The 17,311-nt window shown below is 49.2% G+C and overlaps 2 pseudogenes; one reads left to right on the top strand and one right to left on the bottom strand.

Annotated features, from left to right (window-relative positions):
- Window positions 1–4,569: 4,569 nt before the first annotated feature.
- On the bottom strand, window positions 4,570–7,314 carry LOC124656884 (annotated as a pseudogene).
- A 2,542-nt stretch (window positions 7,315–9,856) lies between these two features.
- LOC124656883 lies at window positions 9,857–10,943 on the top strand (annotated as a pseudogene).
- The last annotated feature ends 6,368 nt before the right edge of the window (window positions 10,944–17,311 follow it).

Raw genomic sequence — 17,311 nt, 5'->3', positions numbered from 1 at the left:
CTGGGCTTGGGCCACACTAGCAAACAACAGAGGAAACAAAAACGAAGCTACAGGAATTTGGGGGCCTCTTGAAATCGGGGGCCATGTTCGATCGATCACTTCGATCATGGCCATCGACGGGCCTGTGTGCATCGTGTAGTACTTTGCGTAGGCTATGAATGTGATCTCTTGTAGATTATGAAGTTAACTATTGCTATGATAATATTGATGTGATCTATTCCTCCTTTCGTAGTGTGAAGGTGACAGTGTGCATGCTATGTTAGTACTTGGTTTGGTTATGTTGATCTGTTATGCACTCTAAGGTTATTTAAACTAGATGATACCCCGCGCGTTGCAGCGGAACGTATTGTTAAGATCATTGCTTCATTTTTAAAATAATCCCTTTTACATAAGTAGCAAAAATATAAGATAAGAAAATAAAATTATGATTGCTCGTGCAAAGAAAAATCGTGAGGGTTTTGACCGATATACATATCTTCCTTTGGATCAAATGAAGAATACAAATAAGCTAAGACAGTAATTGTAATGGATCGAACCAAGTTCAAAAGACCATTCAGGCGTGAAATGATATACATGTCGTCTATAAAATGAAGGTGGTAAATATTTCTAGAAGAAAAGAAAGCAAGTAAGTGATGTAACTCCAAATGACCATGCCGGACTTCCATTTGTAGGACATTTTCAGGAGGGTGTGCAGCTTTACGTGGAGACCTTGAAGAGAATACAGATCCTTACAGATTAATTGTTACACGGTCCATCTTATTTTTTTGCATTCCAGTGAAAACACTCCACATTGAGAGAATACGGAATAAAAATATGTAGATCCTTACAGCTTGTTACCAGGGCCATCTTATTTGTTTGCATTCCGGTGAAAGCACTCCACCTTGCGCATGCAAAATAATGAGTCAAGAGGAACACTCAGAATCACATAAATAGAAAGGGTATGATGAGTAGGAGCCATATAATAGGAGACGATGAACATATTGTATTTTCACAAACAGGCTCGAGCACTGGATTTTAGATGTTTCAAGTTCTTCTGCTATAAAAACAATCAGAAAGTAATCATTTCAAGAAAAGCCTCAACTTCATCATTTAGTTCTATGAGTGTCTGCCTCCGGCCAGATCCAATCTAACATATGTAGAAAGGAGAATCACATAGGAACCTGACAAGGATTTAAAGATGATTAATATCTGAGAAGTCTGGTGCAGTTGGCTTAGCCCATAAGCATGTGTAAACGGAGCAGATGATTTCCACGAACAAACAGACTGTAGGAGAGAAATACTCAGGCTGATTATCGCATAAAAATTAGAATTGAGAACCGAGAACATCAATATAGGAGAGGGACCATCTAATTCTGCCAGCAAATTGTGATACATATTCAGATGACAAGTGCCCAATTCGAACTAAGTGCGAGAGTAAAGGACGACATTGGAGATGTCCTCTGCTCACAATTACAGGATTAAAACCCAAGCAAAATTAATCCAATCCTGCAAAAAAGAGAGTGGGAAAGTTAGTTACCTCCATGGAGGATAGCATCTCCATCCTCTACTGCTTCAGGATCTTGGTTCAGAAAATATATGGAGTACATCTGATTCAAAAGTAGCATCTCGCGGCCGAAAGGAAATAAACTTCTCATCCGGACCGTCAGTGTATCCGGTCAGATTGACCATGTCGTAGATGTCTCTCTGCATGGCATATGACAACAGAACTCGATGCGGCGCTTCTCTTCCCGATCACCACGGCGATGCTTAAGTTGAGCTTGCAGCAGCTGATTCCAGGCCCTATCTAATTTGGTAGATTAGTAAATGGAGAGGGCGGTGCGGGAGACAACAGGCTGCCTTGAAGCCAAGGAGGAGAAGACAATGGCTCGATGCCATCGATGCGAAGCGACGGGTGTGGAACTGTGGAAGGGATGTGAGGCAAAGATGGCAAGGGGTATATATCATGTTTCTAGGAAGGGAAGATAAATCAATGGCAAGGTAATTAATATGGTGCAGGTCCGGCCATACAAAGGGGCGGAGAGGACCTGATGATTGATCTTCTGTGTATCCCAAACGTCAAAATAGTAACCCACGCATAACTAAAGGTAGATTATTAAGATGAAGGTGGCATAGGACATCCAATAGCTAAATTCTCCGAATGGACTGGGCAGCCCACATTGCATGCATGGGATGAGGTGGACATGAGGAGGGTGATGTGGTGGGCCTGATGAGGTGGACACCTTGCATGTTGAGAGAAATACTTTTAGTGGGGATGAACTTCTTAGTTATATAGGATATGAACATTGAATATTGTGGAGCTTGTTAACTCCGGCATTGAGGGTTCGTGTAATCCTACACAGTTAGTGGTGTTCATCATCCAACAAGAGGGTGTAGAGTCTAGCATCTATCTATTTATTCTGTTATGTGATCAATGTTGAGAGTGTCCACTAGTGAAAGTATGATCCCTAGGCCTTGTTCCTAAATACTGCTATCGCTGCTTCTTTACTGTTTTACTGCATCTATACTTCCTGCAATATTACTACCATCAACTGCACGCCAGCAAGCACTTTTCTGGCGCCGTTGCTACTGCTCGCATTTATTCATACCACCTGTATTTCACTATCTCTTCGCCGAACTAGTGCACCTATTAGGTGTGTTGGGGACACAAGAGACTTCTTGTATCGTGATTGCAGGGTTGCTTGAGAGGGATATCTTTGACCTCTTCCTCCCTTAGTTCGATAAACCTTGGGTGATCCACTTAAGGGAAACTTGCTGCTGTTCTACAAACCTTTGCTCTTGGAGGCCCAACACTGTCTACAAGAATAGAAGCACCCGTAGACATCACATAGTTATAGCCAAAAAAAAGGAGATCTTCGGAAAATCCACAAAAGCAATGTAAAACATGCAAGTAACATTATATGCAATGAAAATATGAGGGAATAAGTGGAAATAAACTATAAAGTTCATGTATACATTTTACATGCATCGGGGAGGAACGGGACCTCGAGCATAGGAGGTACCGGAGGAGCGGTTGTGCACGTCACCAACAGCGCAGGAGGAACGGGACCACAAGCATAGGACGTGCTGCAGGAGCGACTGTGCGTGTACCTAGGAGTGGGAGGAACGGGATCGCGAACATAGGGGGTACCAGATGAGCGGTTGTACGCGCGTGCAACAGGAGGTAAGCGAGCCTTGCTCCGGCGAGGGATGTGGAGGTGGAGGCACAACCCATGCCCGGACAACGGTGAGGTCGGGGGCACCGATTGGGAGCCGCGCCGGCTGCACAGGTCAAAGATGGCCGACGGTTTGGGTGATGTGTGTCCAATATAGGAACTATGGAAGACATCGCTGCCTTTGGATGCAAATTCCCGCCATCCTCTGAGCATGCTTGGTTTGAAAGTGATAACAAATCGATTAGAATCAAGAACGCATGTGGAGGTGAAAGAACAAGATGCAACACATTATATTTTATATAAGAAACTAAAACCATACTTTAGAATCGGAAACGAAGGTGGATGACAACAACACGGGTGATGAGCCGAGATCGGGACATAATATCCGACATGACAGCCTTTAGGTCTCCAACTTCGGCTTCATCCCCTTGTCATGACAAGAGGGGAGATGGAAGTTAGTAACATAGATAGGAATTGGTGAGATCTAATTTTCCTATCTAGGGTTAGTCTTAGCTAGTGGGAGTCGATAACTGTGAGTGCAGAAGCATACTGAGAAGAGGGGAGTACAGAATGGGCAGGCGTGGCTAAGTGTTCTCTGTATTATATAACGAATGTGGCTAGCAAGTGGTGATTACGGTTTGTTTATGGGCCCCAACTAGTGTGGCCAGCTATTTGGGCTGTGTATGCACAAGCGACCATTTAAAAACAATGCATGACTCGATAGGGATGTACCACACTTGTCAGCGAGACATTGTTGACAAGTCGACGGGACGTGCTTGGCCATTTCCTAGTTCGGCCTAACTTTTAACGTCGCTTACAATGCCTCTCTTGCTCAACCGTGAAATTACCTAGTGCCGTGCTTACCTACCACCAAGCACGACATATTTATCTGCCTTATGAGTTCTCTATCTTCTTTATTTCTTTCTTTTTCCACTTTGCATCCTTGTTGTACACAAACTGGATATATACTTTATGATTGTATATCTTGATATAAACTAGGCCTTTTATCCAAAAACATCAGTATAGAGAGTTTACCCCCAGATTTTGCATACTTAGAATGCACATATCGCGACAAAACACACAACTAAAGACGAAAGTATAGAAACAATGGAAACCTCGCTCCCTTGTGGTTTTCTAGTTCATGTCTTCGCTTGCACCTTCCAGGGATCCTCACGATAATGGCAGGACCCAAAATGATAAACCAAATAACTAGATTTCCATAGCTTAGACAGTTTTGTAGTTTGATTTTTACATGATATAGTTGTCTGCAACGAAATCAAAACGCTTTAATTGAAATACATGTATATGTACTACACAATATCAACAAATATAAGATTACACACCACGACTAAATTAATCACAGCGGGAAAGAAAATATATGATTCTATGCATGCATGTGCTAGTCAAATTGAGGATTTCAAGGCTGCTTCATTAACTCCATTGCTGACTTGATGAGCGAGCAAACACTAACAGCGCGACGGCTGTGCCCGACGCTCCCAGAGAACGCATTGAAACACTCAATCTCTGATGTGGTGTCAGCAATGCGCTTTAGGTCCCCTTCCATCCCACTTTCCACGAACAGGGCCATGTATCGTGTGTCCAATCGCATCATGGCAACAACAAGTTCAATGGTGTATCGGCGGATCCGAGGCACGGCCATGCACGGAACGCTATACTCCTCGGGATTTGCAAGAGAGTTCGCGCCAGCGCTGTTTCGTCACCCTCGCTGTGGCCAGGCTTGCCCGGAGGTCTCCAGGCTCCATGAACCGAAGCATCTGTGCAGCGAGGCCTAGAAAGATGTTCAGGATCTTCGTCTTCTCTACCATGATGGTACTCAACACCTAAGCAAGACGGTCATCATCAGTGATGTCATCAAAAGAATGAGATATACTAGATGCTTTTATATGGCTATATTAAAGTTTAAAATAGGGAGCTATGCTTCTTAGCCATGGCATTACCACACACTAGGAAAGCTATAGCTTCGCTAGAGCAAAGCTAAGCCATTTAGTGTTTTTTTAATTAAAATAAATTTAGGCACAATTTATCCATATCATCGAAAGAATATCGACATAAATTCAATAATTCAATTATACAAACAACTATACAAATGTCTATGCTGAACAATCGTGATGATTGTTGCAATAAAAGGAGCGAGTAAGTGTATATTACATAACTAGGTCAATTATACAAACAACTATACAAATGTCTGCTTTTAAAATTCAAATCTTGGAATTTTTGGATCTGGCAGGCACTATTTTCTTGCCCAACTAACGTTCTATCGCTATTTAGCAAGCTATTAGTGGGAAATTATGTTTAGCTTTAAAACTGCACATATGGTTAGCGAGTATAGCGTGCTATTTAAAACTTTGCCGCTATGTGCAGATATATATGTGTGGTTTGAAAGTACCTTGGTGGCGCTGGCGGCGACTCCTCTGAGGGGATGTTGACACTCGTCCCCGACGTAGGTGCAGAGGTTGCGCAGGATCCTGGCGGCGCCGATGATGATGACGGGGTCACTTAGAGCCTCCACCAGCTGCTCCACGCCACCGCCGCAAGCCATTATGATGGCGCCGCAGTTGCCCCTGCTCTCCAGCGCAAGCATCGCCAGCGCCTTGCCGGCCTCGATCCGGATCGCGTTCGTCTGTCCGCTGTTCCCCCTCACCTTGTCCTTTCCAGGCAGAAATATGGCGACCAGCTCTCTCACCACGCCCCCAGTCCCGCCTATCGTCTCCCTCGCCTCCTTATCGATGGCGAGGCTCGTCAGTATCTCTATTGCGAGCTGGTGTAGCTTGGACTGGATCTTCCCCTCGCGCTGTTGCAACACCTCCCTGACGTTGCTCACCGTGAAGACGATGTCAGATAGCTCCCGCCGGAGAAGTTTCCCGGTGGCCCCCGTCGTACCCGCCAGCCTGTTTACGACGAGGAGCGCCTGCTTGACTACCTTGAGCCGCATACTGGTCGGTGCCGCCTGCCCCCCGCTGGCGATGCTACAGTAGGAGATGATTTTGTCAAGGAGATTCCTGGTCTTGCCGATCTTGTCGCAGTTGTCGTGGTCGTTCGCCATCTTGCTGAGGATGGTGAGGCCGAGAAGGTTGAGCTCTTCGAGGTCTGCGTACAGCAGAGACGCGACGCACTCGATCGCCCCGGGGATGCCGGTGAGACGGAGGGCGATGATCTTCCTCCCGGTGAGCATGGAGACGACCACGGCGGCCGATCTGCGCACTTCAATCTCGGACGTGTTCTTCCAGCTGAGCATCTGGATGAGCTGCTCGATGGTGGAGGCGGACATGCCGATCTTGCGGAGCGTGGAGTCGGCAAAACGGTCGGACTCGGCGAGGGCGACGAGGATGCTGACCCCGAGGCTCTGCTCGTCGTGGGAGCCCGCGGTGAGCATTCCGTCGGCGTAGCAGACGAGGTTCATGTGGAGGCCGTCGAAGATGCTCCCGTTAAGGCCTCGGGAGTAGGAGTCGTAGAAGAAGCGGTGGACGGCGACGACGCCGAGGGCGGTGCCGCTAAGGTGGCACTCCTTGGCGACGCGCTCGAGGAGGCGGTGGTGCCCCACCCTCCACTGCCAGAGCGCCTTCTCGACCAGGAAGAGCAGCGACTCCGCGAGGGCCAGCCCGTAGAATATGTCGAGCGCGGCGCGGCGGTTTGTCCACGGGTTGCCGCCGTCGATGCCGTAGCGCTGGGTGACGAGGCGGATGAGGGAGACGGCGGCGCACACGGACGCGGAGAGCAGCTGCAGCAGGCAGAGGACGTGTCCGACGGCCTGCGACACGGCCGAGAGGCAGGTCGCCCTCTGGTGCCACTCCAGCTCGTGGCTGCGGCCCTGGATGCGGGCGCCCTCGGTGAGCAGCAACACGGTGATGCACCAGAAGTCGGTGCAGCTGAGCTTGATGGCGAAGCCGCCGAGCAGGACGACCGTCGCCCAGATGAAGGCCAGCGTGCCGAGGCGGCTCACGGCCTTCTCCAGTACCGCGAGCTGCATGGCCAGCACCGTGAGTTGGTGCTCCGGTGGTGCCACGTTAGGGTCGTCGGCGCCGGAGCGGACGCGAGGTGTCATCGTGGCCTTCTGCGGCTCGAACGGCGTCGCCGGCAGCTGCAGCTGGTCGGGGATACGGATGCAGACTCTCGGGACAGCGAAGCTAGCGTGGCGTTCCATTAAGTGGAAGGGGCCGGGATCCCTTGTGTTTCTGACAAGTGATGCCGATGTTACTATGTTTCTCACAAGTGATTGGTTAGGTGTTTGCCTTGCAGATTATCGGGCGCTTCATAGGGTTTTTATACGCGTCCAATGTAATGCAACTAAGCGCGGAATTGAATCAAGCAGAGATCGATATATTTTCTTCTTTTTTCTTGTTAGAGAGAATATCGCTCTCTAAGGCAACGGGTGACGTTTCCATAATTTTCTGGTAGTCTCTCTTCCAAAATTCGTCAGCCTCCTCGTGATCACCAGGCTGTTACCCAAAGCTGTTATTCACGCCGCCGTTGTGATCGGCCAATCGTCCCCTCAATAATTTCCACAAGAGCAAGCGTTTTTTCTGTTACGGCCGACTCGGCTTATTTTTCCTTCAGTTTTCATGCTGGAATCGTCGCCTAGTATGGTTACTGCACGCCACATCCTAAATTATAATCATGTGTTTTGGTTAACGCGCGCGCCACTGCTGTTAGGATTTTACTTGAAATTGTCTTGCCAGATAGTCTGGTCGTCGGATAGGACGTTGTTTGGCCTCCTTGGATGGCATTGTGCGGAACACATGATGAAGCATCTGGCTGTCACGGGTATCACTCCGTAGAGACCAACCTCTGGGAAGGTCTGGCTGGCCTACGTACGCACGGCTGGAGACTCCCGCGCGTAAGCCGAACGCCTTGTCCGAACGCCCCCGCGCGTCGCCCGCTGTACGCCGTAGTTCCGCATGCGCGCAACGCATCAGCTCTTGGCCGTGCATGCATAGAGAAGCTTTTGTATGCATCGTATCAAGATGGGACTTGGTTAACCATTTATTTTTCGGATTTGAACCTATTTAACCGTTTTGTTTAAAAGGTTAATAAGGTTAACCGTTAGGTTAATACGGTTTAAATGGTTAACCATTGGTTATTAAGGTTCAAACCATTTTAAACATTGTGCAACAGTAGAATGGCACAAATCGTTGGTAAATGAGAATGCATTATACAAAATGTTTAATACTCATAAACTTCGACTTGCTACCTTGAATAGTCGGTCAAAAAATCATATCTAACTCGCCTAACTTTCATTGCAAGACATGTTACAATACTATTTTGCCAATTCAACAAGCAGCGGACACACGTGCAAGTGCTAACCGAGCTAGCACGCATGTCTCCTAGGCTCTTAGCTTTTGTTGTCACTCGTATGAGTCGGCAAGCGCAGGGTGCGGCGAGCTGGCCGAGCATCAGCCGGCGAGCGTGGGGACGCGGCCAGCTGGTCAAGCAATCGAGCATTAGCGGGTGAGCGGGAGGCACCGCGAGCTGGCCGAGCACCAGCCGGCGAGCAAGGTGGCGCGGCGAGCTGGTCGAGCATCAGCCAGCGAGCGCGGCGAACTGGTCGAGCATCTGCCGGCGAGCGCGGGGGCGCGGCGAGCTAGCCGAGCATCAGCCGACGAGCGCGAGGGCGAGCTGGCCGGCATCAGCGGGCAAGCTGGCGCGGGGCGTGGCGTGGCGAGCCGGTCGAGTATCATCCGGCGAGCGCGGGGGCACAGTGCGGACAACGAGCGCGGCGGCGGCGTCGCATTCGTCCGCCTCGTAGGAGTGACGGGTAACCTTTGGTAAAACAGGATCGAACCTAAATAACCTGTAGCTTTTTCAGGTTAACCATCCGGCCCATTGGGCTCTTTTTTAGGTTAGGTTAACCTAACCAATGGATAAACGGGAACCAATTCCCATTGTTATGCATCGATATCTAATTCTCTATCTACACATGTATCGCTCAGATTCAGCTAGCTCTGATTGTTTTTTTTAAACGCAATGATATATATCAGATTGGTACGTATAAACAGTACGAGTACAATTCAGTGAACACGCGACTACAGTTGTGTACAAAGCACGAGTATAGTTACATACAGAGCACGAGTACAAGTACAACTGTAGGAGTACAAGTACGTACAGTCGCGCACACGAGCAAATATCGATACGTAAGTACGATCGCACAAACGAGCAAGTACTGGAGAAGTACAGTCGCGCACACGAGCAAGTATAGTCGTGCACACGAGCAGGTACATACACAGAAGTACAGTCACGCACACGAGCAGGTACAGTCGTGAACACGAACAAGTACATGTACAAAAGTACAGTCGCACACACGAGCGAGTACAGTCCCCACACGAGTAAGTACAGGTAACACACGGACAACTACAGTTACCGAGTAAAGGGAAAAACTGCACCAAACACACTAAAAACAGAAATACTTATCAGTTGAAACACGAATACAGTTAGGTACACACCACAAGTATAATCATACTACTATTGGAAGTACGGAAAAAATATCTCCAAACCTATCAACATGGGATCTAGTTTCGAAGATCTCGACGCGAGGATCTCAAAAGTGAAAACGGTTCGTAATTTGGATTTACGGTTCTCAAGATATTTCGTTTCGAAAACCCGAATCTAGGAAAAAAGGGAAAAACTGACACAACCCAGTCAGTGGCGTGTGGATTCGGTGACATTCAAACAGCATGGCACGGTGTGCCATGACCTCCCATCCACCCTACATTTTCCATCTAACGGCTGCAATCAAGCGATTTACGACCCGAGATACTGTAGCGGAATCCATCGTGCTCTTCTTATCCGCGAAACTGTCTCCTGTGAGGCTGATCACATCACTATTTGGTATCACTATTTGGTATGCTTAATATTACCGTTGAAGCAAAGGAGAACCCTTGTGGTGTAGCCTTCGCACAGCTTTTGTGCAAAAAAAAAATGCAAGAGGTTAGTTTACAGTTTGACACAAGTTACCCTGTCTTCTCTCATCCCTCATTGCTTCCCCTTGCGACACGTGGTGAGCAGGGAGATTATTTTCTAGGAATTTTTAGGCACCACAGCGCGCCACTTGTCGCGTGCGGCGCGAATTGTCTTCGAAGATCGCCTTTTTTTAACGATTTTGGGAAAGTAGAGAAGGCCTGCCTGGATGCTAGTGGGGCACTGGGCCCATAACTGGGCTAGTTTAGGTTGGGTTTTTCAACTCTCCTCCTGATAATAACGTGAAATCTTCACTGACGCACTTCAGAAATCAGAGGAGACGTGCCGGAAAATCAGTCATCAGCACATATTCCGAACAGCGGTCCATGTTGAAGTGGAAGAAAAGCTTCAGTCTCCAGCATAAAAACACCTAACCACAAAGCTGGATCAACAGCAATTCATTTCTATCATCTTCTTCTGACTTCTGCCGCTCCCACAGGCTGACGACAGGCCACAGCAGCCTGCTAGTTTCATCCAACCTTGTCGTCGTCCACAGCGGCGGGTGCCACTGCAGGCGCGTGCGGTGGGAGGCGGAGGCGCCGGCGAGCGTGGCGGCGGGGACCTGCAACTGCTCCAACTGCGCCATGCGTGGGATCACCTACTTCACCGTGCCCAATGCCAGGTTCAGGCTCCGGGACGGCTCCGAGGAGTTCCTTCGGCACCGGCACCGCCAAGCACATCTTCCGCAAGGTCTGCGGGATCACGTCCTTCTACAAGCGGGGGAACCCCGGCGAGGTCGCGCTGTCCATGAACTGCATCGATGCCGGCACCGTCGCGCACGTCGAGCTCACTGAGTTCGACGGCAAGAATTTACTTTGAGATGATTCTTTTTTTTTGCCAAAGAACTTTGAGATGATTCGAAGGCCGTAAACCCATCTGTCAAGATAGATACACTCCTACTAATAGTTAGATGCAATCTTTCAGTTTTTTTTTAGGGGGAACGGCACTTTATTGACCAAATTAAATCATTGGGAAGTGTTTCTCGGATACAACCCGTGGCAACAAAAGGAAAACTAACATTCCCAGAAGTTTAAGAATGCCGAGCTAGTTTTTTTTTTTTGATAAAGGGAATATATTAATATCAAAACGATACCAATTACACCCAGCCTCTGCAACACCACCCTAATGGCACTACGGATGCACACAGCAAAAAAAGAAAAGAAAACTAAAAAACAAAAGTCCCGCCACAGTATCTCGGCCTAACAACAGCAATACATCCATCGCCAAAACAACACCTGAAATACAGAATCTCCAAAAACAACGCCTCCAACAAGGGAACAGTGCGCTAACACCATCGTCGCCCGATCAACGATCTTAGGTTTTCACCCTGAAGATAGTCCCCGCTCTCAAAACAATGCCTCCAACAAGATCATTGCCAGGCACAACCGGTTAAGGCACGACCTTGGGTTTTCACCCTAAAAGGTAGGACTCGAACTTCACCCGTGTTGTCGCCCCCACTTTCATACCGCCGCCGTGAAGCCCGGAACACCAAGCAAGTCCCTCAACAGCGCGGAGACTTGAACCTCTCTTAGCTAGTCCTCCCTCCGGCCTTCATGAACTTCTCTTCTTCCGACTTTCATCATGGATCCATAGTCACTTGATGTCAACACGTAAAAAGAGCTTCGCGCCGCTCCCTCCGGAACCAATCGGTCGGAATAAAAGCATGGGTGCGCACGACCGAATACCACCGATCCAAGCAAACTCCGAGCAAAAAGCACTGTTACATTCGCCGGCGGAGCCTTCCGAACTCAACACTTCGGCTAGATCACGAGTCCAGTGCCTCCGTAGGTCTTCCTCTTCACGCAAGAGAGACCCTAGGACCACCGCCTTTATTCGGGTCGGACCCCCACGTCGGCGACCATCCCGGGCTGGCCACTCCAACCCTCCACCGGCGACTCCGTCGCCGGCTTCCAAGCATCTCCATCTCGCCGCCGGAACGCGGTGATAGATCGATAGATCCACCACCACCAACCGTAGGCCGACCCTCTCCGGCAAAAAAGAGGGTCACCTCCACCGTCGTACCCAAGGCTGCTGCCCCGGGCGACCTCATGTCGCGGGTGAAGCCCGAGATCGCCTCCACTCACCGGCGAGAGGCGGGGGGAAAATTGGCGCAGGCCATGAGCCTGGTCGCCGCCCACCACCAGCCTCTGCCGGAGTGCTGCGGAGAGCTGACGGGAGGAGGGAGGCCGCAGCGCTGGCCGCCGCCGCCCATCCCAACCGCGCCGGCCGATCCACCAGGGGAGAGCCGACGGGAGAAGGGGGCGCAGCGCAGGCCGCCGCCGCCCAACCCATCCGTGCGCCCGCCATGCGTCGAGGAAGGATATCCGGCCGCCGTCCACCAAGCGTCGACGAGGAAGGGCCCCCACCGCCGCCACGCCCCGAGGGTCTTTGCCCCGGCGGCGCTACCGGCGGCAGCGGCGTTGATGGCTGGGGAGGCTGGAGGGTTACGTGAGGCTGGAGGGTTACGTCTCTGGCTCTGCTGCGGAAGTTTAAGAATGCCGAGCTAGTACATGAGTCTATTCATTACGCTTACGAGGGACATGGAAAAAAGCATAGGATACAAAATTTGCAATCTCCGTCTTGACGTCCTCAATGACCACTCCCAAGAACGAGCAGTCCAAGGTGTAGTTGTTGATGTGATCCACAACTGAAAGACAGTCCCAAGCCAACATGATCCCGCGGTAACCTTTTTGCCGAGTGAGAGCTAATGCAGTCTGAATGGCCAGTGTTTCTGCTGGTTCAGGCGACGTGAACTCGTAGTACAAGTACAAAGGAAATCTATATATCTATACATCTATACCTAATAATAAAGGAGCTAAGGTTTCTGCCATAATTTTCGTCCAACAATTTTTTGGACCGTTTTGCCCTCCCACTAAATCGCATAATACTGCACACTGCCACGGTACCGGTTCAGTTTATTCCCCTATGAACGGCCGGAAGGAGGAGAGGAGCGGCGAGGTGATCGAACCGGCATGAGATGGGGCCGGAATCTCCGTGGTCGTCCCCGCCCTCGACGAGCCCCGTGCTGGATCGGCGACTTGAGGATGAGAGGGAGAGGCATTTTCTTGAGGAACGACACCCGGTTCGTCTCTTCCCTGTTTCACTATTTTTTCGCATCTCCTCCAGATCCAGGCATGTCCAAAAGAAACCCGATCCCGGTGACCGCCCCACCCGCTTGATCTAGGCAACCTGCTCCAACGCCGACGCCTTCCTTCGTCCGGAGGATGCGAATGCAGGATACCCGCTCTACGGAGAGGAACTCGGGGACGAGCGGCACGCCGATGCAGGAGACCCGCTCTACGGAGAGGTACTCGGCGACGAGCGACGACGCGCAGGTGCTGTAGCCGGCTCGGTATCCCCTGCTGAGACGCGCAGTCCTGCGGAGGCAAGCGCAGCTACGGCTGTCGAGGCACGACAGCTGAGAGGCGATGTAGGGCGGACCACCAGCAAAGTGACCCGCAGCCTCTCCGAGTGCCTGCTGCTGCAGCAAATCTCCACCACATTTAGCCACGCATCAATTTGAGCTCGGCTGCAGCAGGGCTGGTGGCGCCGTCGTCTTCACAACCAATTATTCTGGATGGAACAGATTGGGACTTTTTCTGGACAACCTCGGGCCATTGTCATCCCTGATTGCCCTTTGGGATTGCTTCTTCAACTGGCATTGGAGAGAAAGGAAGGCCAATCGATGCCACACACGGCCAGAATTGGTGTTGTTTGGGGGAAATGAGGCAGCTTGGTGGGGATTTGTATCCCTGTTTCACGGCTGAGGTGTTGGGAAGAAGAAAAATTCCAGCCGATTCGTAGACTTGGGCCAAGATTAGGCCGGTCTGGCTCGGAGTAGACTAGGGCCATTTTCTTTTTTTTTTCCATTGTTTTATACAAAGATAAATGGAATAAACAAAGGGGTTTGAGGAAAAAAGAAAAGGATAACTGTTTTAATTTTTTTTTGCAAAACTTTGTGACAGATTGAAAAAGTTTTACAACATATCCAAAACAATATTATTAATTTATTTTTATCAATTAAGATATGAAAAAGGGAAGAGGGATTTATAAAACTCAGTAAAAGAAAATAGGGTCTGAAAATTTTAATATGGATTAGCAAAAACAGGTAAAAAACATGCAATGTAATGATGGGATGATGTCATAATGATGTAAAAAAATCACAACCAAGCCTAATTAGGGTATAAACCAAATTGTTATAGCGATATACTTATTAATGATTGTTCGAAATAATTAAGAAGCACAAAGTAAATGTATGATACATTCACACATTATAATTGCACCCAATATCATCTAACCCGGTGCTACCCACGAGGCATATTGTGATATAAAATTAATGTGACTTGTACAAATGTTTTTTACTAAATTTTAGAATCATTAGAAAAATATCATGTGTACTAGCTGTAAATTTGTTTGAATTCATATATTTATAAAATTTAAGAATGAGGCACACCATCATTACCATCTTCCGCCATTACAAGTGGATGCATGGACCGGCTTGGAATGTTATTAGCTATGATTATGTAAATACGAGAAAATGTGATGGTGACAAAGAGAAGAAGTGTTAACACTGATGGTTCTTTTTTGTAGTGTTTGATCATTTGTTTCTTCCGATGCAACGCACGGGTTCTTTCTTAGTAATAATAAAGGAGCTAAGGTTTCTGCCAAAAAGTTCCGTCAACGTTTTTTTTGGACGGTTTTGCCCTCCCACCAAACCACATAATACAGATAAATGCCATGATACCGGTTTGTTAAGAGATGCACTTCGTCAACGACCGGCTCCTCCCGTTTCTGCTCCCCGACGCCGAGATCCGCCCCCGCCCACCTCCATGCACCTCTCCGCCACCACAGTCTGGCCAGGGTGCCGCTGGATGCATCTCCTCTACCTACTTGCGCCTTCGTGATTCGATCTGAAGTGGACATGCTGCGGCTGGCCGGCCGCATCTCCTCTGCTTACTTGCACCTTCCTGATTCGATTTGAAAATAGCGTCGCTGGGCCGGTCGACCCTAGCGCCGACATGGCGGAGATGTAGGAGGCGGCTATGGGCTCCCAGGGAGATGACGACAAGGCCTGGTGCGAGCAGCGCCCCATCCGAAACGCACGTTCCCCAAATCGAACCCACAGATGTCGCACGAGCTCCGTCCTCGCCTTCGAATCATGAACCGGAACAGATCGAGGTTACCGCCGCGGAGGACGCTGATGGACTGCAATTGAACTCGACGAGTTGAGCTAAATCAGTGTTGCTGACCTCCGTTCGGGTTAATTTTGTACAGATTTGATAGAACACGAGCGGCATCTGCTGATTGGTCACTCCTTTTTTCCTAGCAGCCACAACACCTGATGCTTTTCTACATCCATTGCCAAAGAGAAGAAGTTTGCATCCATGCAGTCCTTTCACGATCTGTAGTGTTACACCTCTCCATTGGTGTCAAAGGGAACAAGATGCAGGCGCTCAAGGAGACAAGTAGAGAGGACAAGATCGGAGGTCGTGTCGTCTGCGGCCACGAGGATAAAAATCATCCTGGTCAGGACTCAGGAGTTTCCTCCGCTAGCCTAACATCATCCTATTCCCGTCAGTGCAGGCCAACCTCGATTCAGCTGAACCAACAGAACGGATGCGGAGAAGTATGTTCGCAGAAAAAAAAAAAGGATACAGAGAAGTACAGGATTACACATCTGTGGAAAACATGCAGTGCTCTGGAGTAATTTATGTAAAGCTCTGAAACTAATCGTTGTAGATTTTGCCCTTTTTTACACTAAGAGATTTTACTCTTTTGATGTTCAGAATTCTCAATATTAACTCCGTTTGGATAGTTGAGCTGATATGATCTGCCACCGACAGGGACCGCAACGAAGAGATCCAGTTGTGCTCCGACATGCGGCAAGGGTGCAATGAGATGCTCTTGCGGGTGCAGGCCGGGGCGTCCAATTCGACGATGCAACTGATTTTTACGGTGAATGGAGATGCGAAGCAGGTACCCAAGCCACGTCTCATCTCATCATGAACCGACAGGTGCCAGGTCTGTAACCTTCACTCCACCATAGCATAATGATTTTGATATTGGTACCCGCATATATCAGTTGTTTTGCATGAATCCGTGACAACAATGAACACCAAGATGTATATGGTTGCCTACCTATAAGTGTGAGGTCTACTTGCACGCTTAGTTTGTCGCATTGCACAAACAATATATTAGTGAAATGTTGACATGTTAAAACTAGCATGTAATTTAATTTATTTTGCTGCATTAGAAATTATTGCAAGGCTAAACTATCTATTTACACTAGAATAAGGATTGCGATTTATCACGGAATTCAATATTTGCACAGATTCACCTCTCCTTTTTTCGCCCACTCTCCCTTTCGATCTTCCATCATCATTAAGCTTGCGGTCCCATCATAGTTTTATGTATCCGCGGTCAGCGGCCTCGATGTCTTCGTCAACACGCCACACTACCCAGGGCCCTATTCCTGAAATACAAAGGCCGTTTCTCCGGTGCAACGCACGGGCACTTTTGCTAGTATATCTATACCTATATATACCTAATAATAAAGGAGGTAAGGTTTCTGCCAAAATTTTCGTCCAACTTTTTATTTTCCGATTTTACCCTCCCACCAAATTCCATATTACAGCAAATGCCACCGTGGTACCGGTTCGTTTGCTTCTTTTCTTTTCATCCTCCACCGTTCTCCACCGCGTCCGTTTCAACTCGACAGCGCGCGGGCAGGCGCCGCGGCCACATCCCGGCGCGGGCGACGTCGTCGAGCGTCTGCAGGGGCACGGCGGGAGGCCGCGGCCACATCCCGGCGCCAGAGCATCTGCAGGGGCGCCGCGGCCACATCCCGGCGCGGGCGACGTCTTCGAACATCTGCAGGGTCGTCGAGAATCGAGCGTCTGCAAGGGGCGCGGGCGTTCGCGGCCACATCCCGGCGCCGCGCAGGCGTCGCTCGCCGCGGCCACATCCCGGCAGCAGCGTCGCTCGCCGCGGCCATCTCGCGGAGGTAAAAGGAGGTCACCGTGGGCAGCACAAGTAACAACGAAAAAGGAAGGGGAGAAGGGGTCTCGAAGATGAGCCAAGTCACCTAGAAGTTGTGGATGTGATTGGGAGGGTCGGGGAAGCAACGCAGCAGCCGGAATCAACGAATTTGCTGCTCAAGGTCGGAGAAGGGAACGGCGAAATTGATG

This window comes from Lolium rigidum, chromosome 5, assembly GCF_022539505.1.
Source record: "Lolium rigidum isolate FL_2022 chromosome 5, APGP_CSIRO_Lrig_0.1, whole genome shotgun sequence".
Taxonomy (NCBI): domain Eukaryota; kingdom Viridiplantae; phylum Streptophyta; class Magnoliopsida; order Poales; family Poaceae; genus Lolium; species Lolium rigidum.
This window is presented reverse-complemented; position numbering and strand designations above follow the sequence as displayed.